This window comes from Pinus tabuliformis, chromosome 5_2 (assembly GCF_031772625.1).
Source record: "Pinus tabuliformis cultivar Carrire ecotype Pingquan chromosome 5_2, CPIR1, whole genome shotgun sequence".
Lineage (NCBI taxonomy): Eukaryota > Viridiplantae > Streptophyta > Pinopsida > Pinales > Pinaceae > Pinus > Pinus tabuliformis.
Window position 1 is genome coordinate 799,664,841 of NC_142306.1, and position 11,648 is coordinate 799,676,488.

Consider the following 11,648-nt stretch of genomic DNA (forward strand, 5'->3'; position numbering starts at 1 on the left):
ATCATTTTATTTTAGTAGACATATGGGGTCTTGTGTTTTAAGGAAGTTGGTTTGCTAAGTATTGAATTAATGTGAATATTTAAGCTTATGAGTGATTTTAATGAGAATAGGAATTAATTAGATATTAAGAGGCATATTTGTAAATGTTCTCGAATGTAGGAGAACATGAGAGGATTAGGATTAATTAGGGATTAGTTTGAAGAAACTGTTGAGCAACTGAAAAGTAACTGAGGAATAGTTCCTCAATTGTAAAGAAAATGCTAATAATGTATTGAAAAGAAAAAAAGAGAGAGGTTGGATAAGTGAGTTAGCCAGTGAGCCAGCCAATAGAGTGTGTCTGTAAGCCTATGGGAAAGAGACGAAGAGGGGCCACTAATTAGAAGATTAGGCCCGAGAGAGTCAGAGAATCTTGAGAGTCTTGTTATGTGATTATTTGTTGTAAATACATAACCAGAGATTTAATTCCAAAAACTATGTGAATGTGCATTTTTACCATCAAATGATGAGTTATGTGTGTGTTAGATATTCTGTATAACCAATATATATGCAGGCAGAGTTCGACAGAATACACAATGGAGAAGCACGTGACAATGGATCGAAAAGGATCTTTGAATCCATTCGAAGGATTCAAGCAAAGCCTAGAATTATAATGATTTGAGGAACCCACAAAGGAAATCTCAGGAGGGAGTCACGCAATGGAATAGCGAAGACCCAGAACCTTTTGAATAAACCCAAAACACAGAGAAAAATTGAAGAAACAACGTAAAAACCAAGTGAAACGGAAGAGTGGAGAAGTGAAGAATCAGCACACAGTTGCCGTTGGATCTTTATGATCAATGGCCAGGATCAAATCTCATCGGCGAGATCCTTATGGAGATATCAGAATCGGGCCTTGGACAAGTGCGATGAGCGATCGTCGATTGATCGAGAACTGTTGGATCAGAACCAGATCATTGGTCGCGATTCAATCGCAAATCAGAAATAGGCAAAGTCGAGTGACAGGGACAATAGGAATGCAATAGTGCGATGGCCGATACATCAATAGCGATAAGCACCGATCGCTAATGAAGCGTTGGTCGGGATCAGGGAGTGAAATCTGACAAACAATAAGAGCAGACCCGATAATGTAATTAAGTGCGGTTAATTATGATTTATGTTCCGGCATTATTGCATATCGAAAGCGGAAGGGTTCATGTGTAGTGAGACTATGGAGAAGCGATATTGCGATTGCGATAAAGGGATATCTCGGAAACTGTGTAACGGTTGTATTAAAGTGGAAAAAGATATGAATCACATGATTTTGTGTGTATTTCTATTATAAAGGTTTATAATAGAATAGAGAGCCGATATGAAGGGTTTATGGGTTAAGTCTTTGAATGACCCAAAGTAATAAGGTTTATGGGACTTGGATATATATATGCGTCATAATAGCTAATTATTAATGGTTAATTCTTAACAGCTAATTCTTAATGGCTAATTCCCAACGCCTAACTCTGGAACCCGATGCATCTTTACTATTTAAATTTCTGGATAGACTGGTTTATTCACCTTTATCCTAAGGATGAACCCTATTAGATTGTTCGAAATAGCGACCTTAACTTGATGATGTTATTAATCCGAAAGACAATCTCTTAATTATAAATATTATGAACACTAAAATAAACATGGTTAACCATGGATCACTGTTTGGTCAATTTAGTGTTCTTAAATTGCAAGCATAATTATCGGCCAAAGTTGGTAAACTTATGAAGTGAAATGCACTATATATTATAGAAGCCATTCTTACTCTCAGTTTATTGTGATGATTGTCATTTTATGTTTTGTTTGTCCTTTTTGATGAAATGTAAAATATCATGATGATCTAAACTAAATTCTAATTTAAGTGAGTTGAATCTATTTCTAAATCTTATCCAATTTACTTTCTAAGAATGAATTAAGAAGAAAAAATAAAATTCTAAAAAAAGGAAACAACTTCAATAATTTTATGTCTTTTGGAAATTTTTATGTGAATGAAATCTACATTAATGAAAATAAACAAATTTCTAAATAATTGAAATTATTAGAAAGCAATTACAATTTTACACTCAAAAAAATAATCTTTAGATTACAATCGAAAAATAAACTACTCAATTTGCAAGAAAGAATCTATTTGAAATAAATCTTCTATTGCTTAGATGAAAGAAATAAAATCTAAACTATGATAAACATTTATGCTTTAATCTATCTTAAAAAGAAAGTAAATCTACGTCAGCTTGACATCTATTGTAATTGAAAAGGAAATCTTGGAAATGAAATGACAATTCTAGAAATAGTTATTCATCTTTTTAAGCCAAAAGCCTATGCTAAAAACCATGGAAACGAACTAGAATCTACAGAGCACCTATATTATGGAATGTTGGAAACTAATTAAGATATAAAGATACAAACACTTATGCAATAATGATGGAAACTAATTAAAGAGATGACAAAGATGATTTAAGCGTCTAGAATGAAATGAGAATGAAATATCATAATAAAAACATATCAATTGATCTACGAAATAAAAGCTATGAAATCATCTAACTGCAAAATATAAAATAAAACAAAAGCTCTTTTGTTGCAATGACCCTCCGCAATAGATGGTCTCGACTTCTGGTAGCAACTAACTACGAATTGGAAGTTTAATATGCATCTTCTTTTTTTGCTGAATTAAGCATTGGACCTTCTATTCAAATTGATAATAAAACCAAATTACAATATGTACAAATGAGGTGTGGGCCACATAAAGCCTAGGAAACTGAGCCTAAGGCCCACTAGCCAGGCCCAGGGCCCAAAAAAACATGACGTCGAAACCACAAAAGATAATCAAATGCCCAGATCGTTTGATCTATCATTAGAGATCTAACGGTCAAGAACAATATCAGGCCACTAACAAGCACACCCTTTAACTCTTAAATCGGACCCGATAAGCATTTAGAGACTGCTCTCTAAAAATTTCAGGTCTGTTTTGGCTAATAACCTTCACGCATGTGGTCCCCGAAATCCACCAGATGCAAGTGATTCACACCAATCTAAGTAACTTGCTCGATGTTTAACACTGCTTTCGAACCCGAAGCCTAATAAAGCTAGTACTGTTAAAGTTGATTTTGGGTCCATTTGGCTTGGTAACCACCTTGCTATTTGCCACGTGGAATGGATAAGATTGTTGTTATTTCTCCTATCTGCTCACACTTTAACCAAGCTCCCTGCAAAGCCTATGAAAAGGTGATCTGTAGTATAATTTAGATTCATGTAAATACTTGTGCTGTCAATTGAAACCCGCCCGATAACCTTGGGTTTGTAAAGCTTTGGGCTCAAATTCCGGCCTAAGGACCAGCCATTCTTTTCATTCATCTCCCTGAACTACTACTTCATGTGGACTAAAGTTCAACTGTTTCCAGAATTCTACAACCTGCTAGTATCCCTTGCTTAGATAGAGCTCCCGGTCCGTGTTCGCCTGTCTGAGACACTCTTCCCTCAATCTACCCTGGGGGGTCTCTATCCATTTATATTTATTGTTGCTTGTGGCACAGAGAACGCATTCATTAGCTAAGATTTCCGCTAATTTGTTGGTAGTTTGGTGCACATGAGTGAAACTCAAGGTTCTCATGTTCTGTAGGTTGGATTGAATCCTTTGATAGACTTGCAGAAGCCTCCAATGTCTCGAAACTTTTTCCAAAGTTGAGCCATAGCAAATTTTCTTGACCGAATTGATAATCAATTTAGAATCAGCTTCAATTATAATGTTATGAATATTTGAGTCCCTCAGGATTTCTAAGCATTGCTCAAAGGCCATGAGCTCTGCCATATTGTTTGTGGCTTTCCCCAAATTACTATGAAAGATGATTTATATGCAACCCTTTCCATCCCTTATCACTCCTCCATAACTAGCCATGCCCGGGTTTCCTTTTGAGGCCCTGCCTATATTACATTTCATAAAACCTTGAGGGGGAGGTTGCTAGAAATACTTATCAGCAATTATGAGATTTTTATTTTTGTTTTTTCCCTTTGGGATAAGCCCCTGCAAACCCAATTGTATTAGTATCTGCACATCAGTATCTTTGGGTTGGTTCTCAGGGGGGGTTTTTAATGAGGGTGCCTATTGTCTCATTGAGATGTTTTAAAATCTGTGCTATAATGATCTGGGAAGAACCTTTCCTGTTTTTGAATGTTTTGTTGCTTCGTTCTTTCCAAACATCCCAGATTAGAAAGCTTGGAGCTAAAGCCCAAGCTTTGTTGACTGTTTCATTATCAGAGAAATTTTTCCTCCACTTCTTTAAGGTGGTGGTAATGCTACCCATGTCCCTTTCTATTTGTCTGAATATTGAAGCAATCCAATTCCATAATGTGGATGTGAATGGGCAGAGGTTGAGAAGGTGATCCATAGTTTCTTCTTGTGATTCACATAGCTAGCATTTGGATGGACCAACTACCCCTCTTTTCCTAAGGTTTTCCCAGGTTAGAATTTTTTTATGCTGCACTAACCACATGAACAATTTGATCTTCATCTAGCTTTGGTTCTGCCATAGGTCCTTCCATACCCAATCAGGGTTCGAAAAGTCAAGCCCAAGGGCTATGCACTTGGCCTCTTTGAGGTTAAAGGTGTCTTCATTGTTATTGCCCCATCTCAGCTGGTCTGAATTTGCTGATATCAGAATCTTTCTCTGTTCCAGGATGGCTGTTAGAGCTTCTGTCTGTGCCTTCAAGGGGGAGTCATCACTGTATGCCAGGTTCTTCCATATCCTCCATTTTCCTTCGCTTCTTTCTTGATCCCAGAAGTCATTTACTCTGAGTAACCTTTTTTATTAGTATTTTTCTTGAGATTTGCAAATTCTTCTCTTAAAAATATAGGTTTTTATTGCCACTTGTCCTCCCAAAACCATGCAAGGTTTCCACCTCTAATTTCCCAGAAACTGTGTTTTTGAACAATGGCTCTATTCTCCCAAGCTTTGTTCCAGATATGGGAGCCTTTGATGATCACAGACATTCTAATGTGATCCTTGTCTTGCCAATTGTTTTCATATTTCTGTTTCCAAATTTGGGCCCAAGGGGAAGTTGAATCTTTTAGCCATCTCCACCATCGTTTTTCCCCCAAAACTTTGTTTCACATTTCAGGATCATCCAGTCCCAAACCTCCATGTGTTTTAGGTTTGCAGATTTGTTCCCAGGCTACCAAGGCCCATTTTTTTTTCTCTTCCCCTTTGCCCCAAAGAAATTCTCTTTGGATATTTCTGCATAGCTACATGACTCCTTTAGGATTTGGAAGGGCTGAAACATAAAGATGGGGATAGTTTGTAGGACAGCTTTTGTGAGCACTAGTCATCCTAGTAAGTTCAAAGACCTACTTGTCCATTTCCGTATTTTGTCTTGTACCTTATTAATCACAGGCTCCCAAACCGTCTTGTCACACGGAATGAGTCAATCTTGCGGACAAGATCGACCTCCCTAGTATCTAAAGATATCTAGTGACAAGCAAGCCAATCAAAAACTATCTTTCTCTAAATATGCAATTATAAACAAAGGCAAACGAGTGTTTTAGGCCTACCGTGGGTCCAATGCAAGTTTGTGGAAGCCTTGCTCCTTTGATCCAAATGAGCTCCCTTGTAGCAAATCTGCATACACAAACAAGCAAACAAATTAAATAGCACCTAAAAATCCAATATCATAAAGCATATCCATCATAATGATCAAGGAATTTATGAAACAAATCACACAAGACAATTTGTTGAGAAAAATGAATCTGATTGTATTAATTCAAATCAAAGAAGAACTTTACAACCTGTGCCTTTATGCTGTACAAGCTCCTCCCAGGGTTCAGCAAGAAGTCTCCTCTACTTTGACAAGTTTCACTCACTTCCCAATGAAGCCAAAAGGTATGTGATCTCTCCTCTCAAGCTTAACTAGGAAGTCCCAATTCCACCAACATTTACCCTCAAAAATATTCAGCTTCTAACCTCCCTAGCAACCAGCCCAATCCCTTAATTTATAGTGCAATGGAGGGAAGTTACTAGGTCCTCCTTCAAAGGGATAGCTCCTCTCATCAAGGGATTAGCTCCTTCTCTTTTGGGCTGCATGAACCACCTAGGAGCGAACAATCCACGTCAAAATTCCTTCTAGAATCATCTAGAATTAACCCAAAGTGAGTTTTTTAGAATAAACTTGCGCCTTTTTTACTTTCACAGGGGTCCGCACCCACCCCTTTATAGACAGAGCGGGCAGATCCACAGGTAACGTGAACAAAGGGTGCGGGACCGCAAGAAACAGTGAGAGAAAGTGCGGAACCAGAGCTTTATTGATTTTTAATGTCTTTCTCTCATTTTCAAAGCTTGACATGAAGAGCTGAGGTCTGAGACTTGCTTAGGAGGATAGTATAAGTAATGATAGATCCATACTGACTGCAAATAGTCACGGTGATGATATTTTTGTGTAACAGATTGCCCCCTAAAGTGCGAAGTCTGTAGTAGATGAGGATTTCATTTATCATTTAGGAAGAGTGAAGTACTTTATCATTTCGAAGATCATCTTGTGGAGAGCCCAGTTGGAACCTGTAAAAACATTCAATGCAAAATATATATATGAGATCATATCATCGCTGAGGTAGGCATTCCCATACTCAGATCAAAACTGACTAGAAAGCTAACTACTGTTCTGATATAGGAATGATCTTGTAATACATCACAAGTATAGACACATGTAGACATAGTATGGACGCAGCCATCTGTTTATGAATAGTCCACAGTATAATGAATGCAAAATTCCTCGCAGCCTGGATGGCAGAAACTAGATCCAGGGTCTTCATTTCTACTTCCCGAAATAGTATGATTCTATCCATGCAAATGAATGTGTTGAAGTCGTACATGGTAGAAACCACTTGATTACCAGTCAATGATGTAAACTGTTAACAAGTGTGAGAGAAGCCACCAGTAATGTCAATGGCTCTCAAAGTACTCAGTACAATCCATGAGATGTGAATAGATGTGTTGATGTCGAACATATCACGGAATCCTTTGATCGAAGGTCAATGATGCAACCTATCGTTGAAGGCGAGAAACCTGCCATTAAGGCATGCAGATTCCAAGGTACTGACGATTTCTAGATCATCTTTCTAGATAATGAGCTGAAGTCGATAGAAAGCGATCCGTCGCAGGCAAGCCCACAACACGAAATCATAGATCAAGTTTTGAAGAAATTTAGTTGCAAGGACTGACTCAGGGATGGTCAAGATGGATGACAGATATTTTGTAGATGAATGGCTTATTTGCACTGACCTCTTGAACACATAACGACACAACAGATGGTTTGGTGACAATTGACCCAAAGTTAATACCCAGAAACTGGCTGAAGACTTTCAATGTGGTTTGATCAACTGTTAGGCAAAGGATTTCCAAACCCAGGTGAATGAAAGTGTCGTGTTCAAGAGTGGTTACAAAGTATGAAAAACAGACTCATTTTTCTCTCTTTTCCCCCACCATTTCTAGCAAGTACCTCTTTATTTTTGACAAGCTTGAGGAGGATAAAATTTACTTGATTATAAGCTCATCCTTCGGATGAGTCCAACTTAGTTTAAATTCGAACCCTAAGAAGGAGTGGTTCGTTCCTGTTTGTAATTGAACAGGTCCTTTACTGTTAAATTTTAACGAGTCTAGTATAGGAGAAACTCGGTGTTTTTCAATTTTAGAGAGTCTGAAAAAACTTAAGAAGACTCCAGGGTTGACCTTTTTCGTAAATTTGTGTCTCCCAAGCCCAAAAAAGTATAAAATAATACTTGAGAGAACCGCTTGATCTTTACGACCAAGGAGTACTTTTCGTAATTAGTGCCTCTGATCCGAAAAAGTAAAAAAGCAATCAATGACACGTCGTTTTATGACCAATATCGAATTTGAAACGACAAAAATCCGGCAACCTTTTCATGTTTTTACGGTCAGAAAAGGGCTATAAGAGGACCGTCTTTTTAGTTCCGTTTTAACGAGCTTAAAAAGAAAAACTCGGCAATCTTTTCATATTTTAGGAGTCAGAAAAGAAATTAAAGGTGACTCAAATGTTTTTTCGTCGAAAATGACCGATTTCGCCTGAAAAATCCATTATCCTGAACAAAAAATCAAACATTACTCATACCTGTTTAAAATAGATAAAAATGCTTCAAAAATTACCTTTTCAAAGTGAAACATAAACAAATTTGCAATTTATTTATTCAAAAAACTTATAAAAAGGGCTTTCGTCAATTCATTTTTACCGTTTGAGATTTGGGTGAGAAAAGAGGGCTTTTGGTCAAAAACTTCCCATGAAGATTGCGGAAAATCCGTCCGTTGAAATCGAACGCCGTCTCCTCCAGGTAATCCACATTGTCCTACTCTTCAATTTCATCCGTTCCAAATTGTTTTTTAGGGTTTCATTTCATTTTTTGGGAGTTTTTAGGTCGAAAAACCCACATGCGGGGGCCCGCAGGTGTAACACAGGGGACCCGCGTACCCCGACTTTTTCGCAATGGGAAAAAAGTCAGGGGCCCGCACCTGCCGTGAAGGCAAGGTGCGGGCCCACACACTGTCTCTAACAGAGAGGGTGCGTATCCGGCGCAAAGGTTTTTAAACCCTAATAAACTCAAAAATTACCCTAAGATTTCAATTTTATATATTATGATCCACCTTTTCTGTTGAATGTAGAGTATACATCATGCTTGATTGGCGAGAACGGGAGCATGAGGATGTAGATCTTGCCGCGATAAATCATCAACCTTCGATTGATGCATTGAAGGCATGCGGCTTGTACAAATTCTGGGCCATACCTGGCATGAGGGCCCAGGTGTACTTTCTACAGTGGCTAGTAGATAGGTGGAGCATACAGGACCAGTGCTTCTTAATTGGTGGCCACCAGCTCGAAATGGAGTCGGCAGACATATACTTTTTGACTGGTTTTCCTAAGAGAGGTGAACATTTGACTCTATTCGGGACTAGGCCAGGTGGCCAGTTTGTTAATAGCCTCCGGCTAGAGTACTGCAATGTCCAGACCAGAGACAAAGGGATAGATACCAAAACCATATCCTGTCCTGAACTCATGGTGATTGCGTTTACAGTTATTAGGCTCTACGGGAGCGCAACACTACATGTAGCCACTGGATCCTAGATGTGGATGGTAGTTGACTGCTTTCGAGGCACCATCTTCAACTGGTGCGATGTTGTATTGGCTAATATAAAAGGCCAACTGACCAGAGCCAAGAACGAACAACTGAAGACCTTTGGATATGGTGCTTTAGTTGTGAGCTTTGGTCTGGAGAGGGTCCCAATGTTGGTTCCACAACACCTCACTGTTGGAGCTGGACTTCCTCGAGAGCCCAAACTGATGCGATGGGTTGCAGTTATGGCCCATCATCCTGATGAGGGGACAGAGGTCGTTCGATTCAAACCTAAGTATTTCCAATGGTTGGAAGACCAGGTTTTTTCTATTTAGGACTTTCCTTACGCTGGGGTAGATTTTCGCGGTGACCCAGACATGGCTCTTCCACCAGGAGAGCAATGGGATGACTCAGGTAAAGTCATTTTCAACATTTTTCCTAATTTTTTTTTTTTTGTTTTATCTCGTCCCAAAATTGATAGTAAAAGTTTCAAATGCAGATGTAGGCCCACGGCGACCAGCCGCTCTCTGGCCTTACGAGAGGAAACAACCAGCTGCAGTGGCACTAGCCCCACAGGACGAATCAGCAGAGACCTTGGCCGAATTGGAGAGCCATCTAGAGCGCTTGACAGGAGACATTCCGGAGACCAGCATAGATGACATTCCTCGTTGAATTCAGCGCTATGTGATTGGGGTCCTAGGACCTTTTAGGAGGTTCCTTTGTAAGGTGGCCCATGTAGTTGTTTCTTATCGAGATCATCACCAGTGATAGGATGATCGCCTATTGTAGGCACTTATGACATTTTTGCTTTTTGTACTTATCATTTTTGCCGATCATAAGGTGTTTTTCAACCTATGATCAAGGACGATGTATATTTTGACACACTCCTATATTATACTATATCACTATACCGGCTTATCTTGTTAAACATGTTATGGAATGTTTTTAAATTTACTTCTATGATTATTGCAAATGTCTACTTAACATTCGAGAAGCAATTGCATCTGCTAATGTATTTAAAGATCTTGGAATATGTTGATATTCAATATAGTCAAATTCACGTTCCAAGAGACACACTCTCAAAAATAATCTCAATAACACTGGATTTCTAATGGCATATACTCTATTAAGCTGTAATACAACGACTTCAGAATCTAACCTCACTATCAAACTCCGAATCCCAAATGAAATAGATTCAGATAATAACTCAATCACTGCACTATACTTTGCAATGTTGTTCGTTGTTTGACCGAGGCTTACCCCATACATAGATACCAACTCGTCAGAGGGTGAATAAATAACCCAAGCTGCGGAAGAAATGTTCTGTGTACTACGACAAGCACCATCAGCAAAACCAATGTATGTTTGGAGAGGCGTCGACATCTGCAATATCACAAGTAAAACCAGGATAAGCAGGAATAATGAAAAACACTCTCTAAGCTAAGCACACTTTTTAATCTAAAACACACCAGCTAGAAAGAAAACTAACCTAACTAAAGATCTCCACACCCATTTTAAGCATAATACCTCTTTAGGTAAAGACCATTTCTAGGTTTACCTAAAGAGTCCCCGTCAAAGTCTACCAATTCATAGGCCCCTTTTGCTAGCTTTCGCTTGACAACATAGGGACCATGCCACATAGGCACGAATTTTCCAGTGCCTAATTTATCATTTGCTTGATCGTACAATAAGACTAGGTCTCCTTCCGAAAAATTTCGAGGGGTCACATTTCGATCATACTGAGCTTTAATACGTTTTGCATGAGTTTCGATCGCTAACGCAACAATGCGTCGATTCTCATCTAAGCCAAGTATAACAAACTTCTTTCCTCTTCGGAAGTGGATGGAAGTAACTCGATGGCCATTTGCAATGACGGGATTTCGCATTCAATGGGTAACACAGCTTCCAGACCATAAACTAGTTGGAAAGGAGTGAACCCTATTGACGTTTTTACTGAGGTTCAATATGCCCAAAGCGCTGAAAATAGCATGTTATGCCAATTCAACCGATGAATCCCAATGATTTGTCGGATCATGATGGCTTCAACCAGACCATTAGCTTGTGGATAATAAGGAGTTGAACTATCGTGACGCAAGCCAAGCTGGCCTGTAAGTTCAGTCATCATAACGTTTTGAAAATGACGCCCATGATCAGTGATAATCGCTTGTGGAACACCAAACCTAGAAATTATATGATTGAACACGAAAATCACAACTATTTTTCCATCTCCCTCAAATGTAGGCATCGCCTCGCCCCACTTGGTAAAATAATCTACCGCAAGGATGATATACACATTCCCCTCGGCCGAGTGAGGGTTACATGTAATAAAATCGATACCCCATTTGGCAAAAGGACCAATGGCAATTATAGGGTGGATAGGAGCAGGTGGAGCGCGCATCTTTCGATCAAAAATTTGGCAGTTGTGGCATTTTCGGACGGCGTTAATACAATCTTTAAACATAGACGACCAGAAGTAGCCAGCGCGCAATATCTTTTGGGTTGTGGCATACCTAGACATATG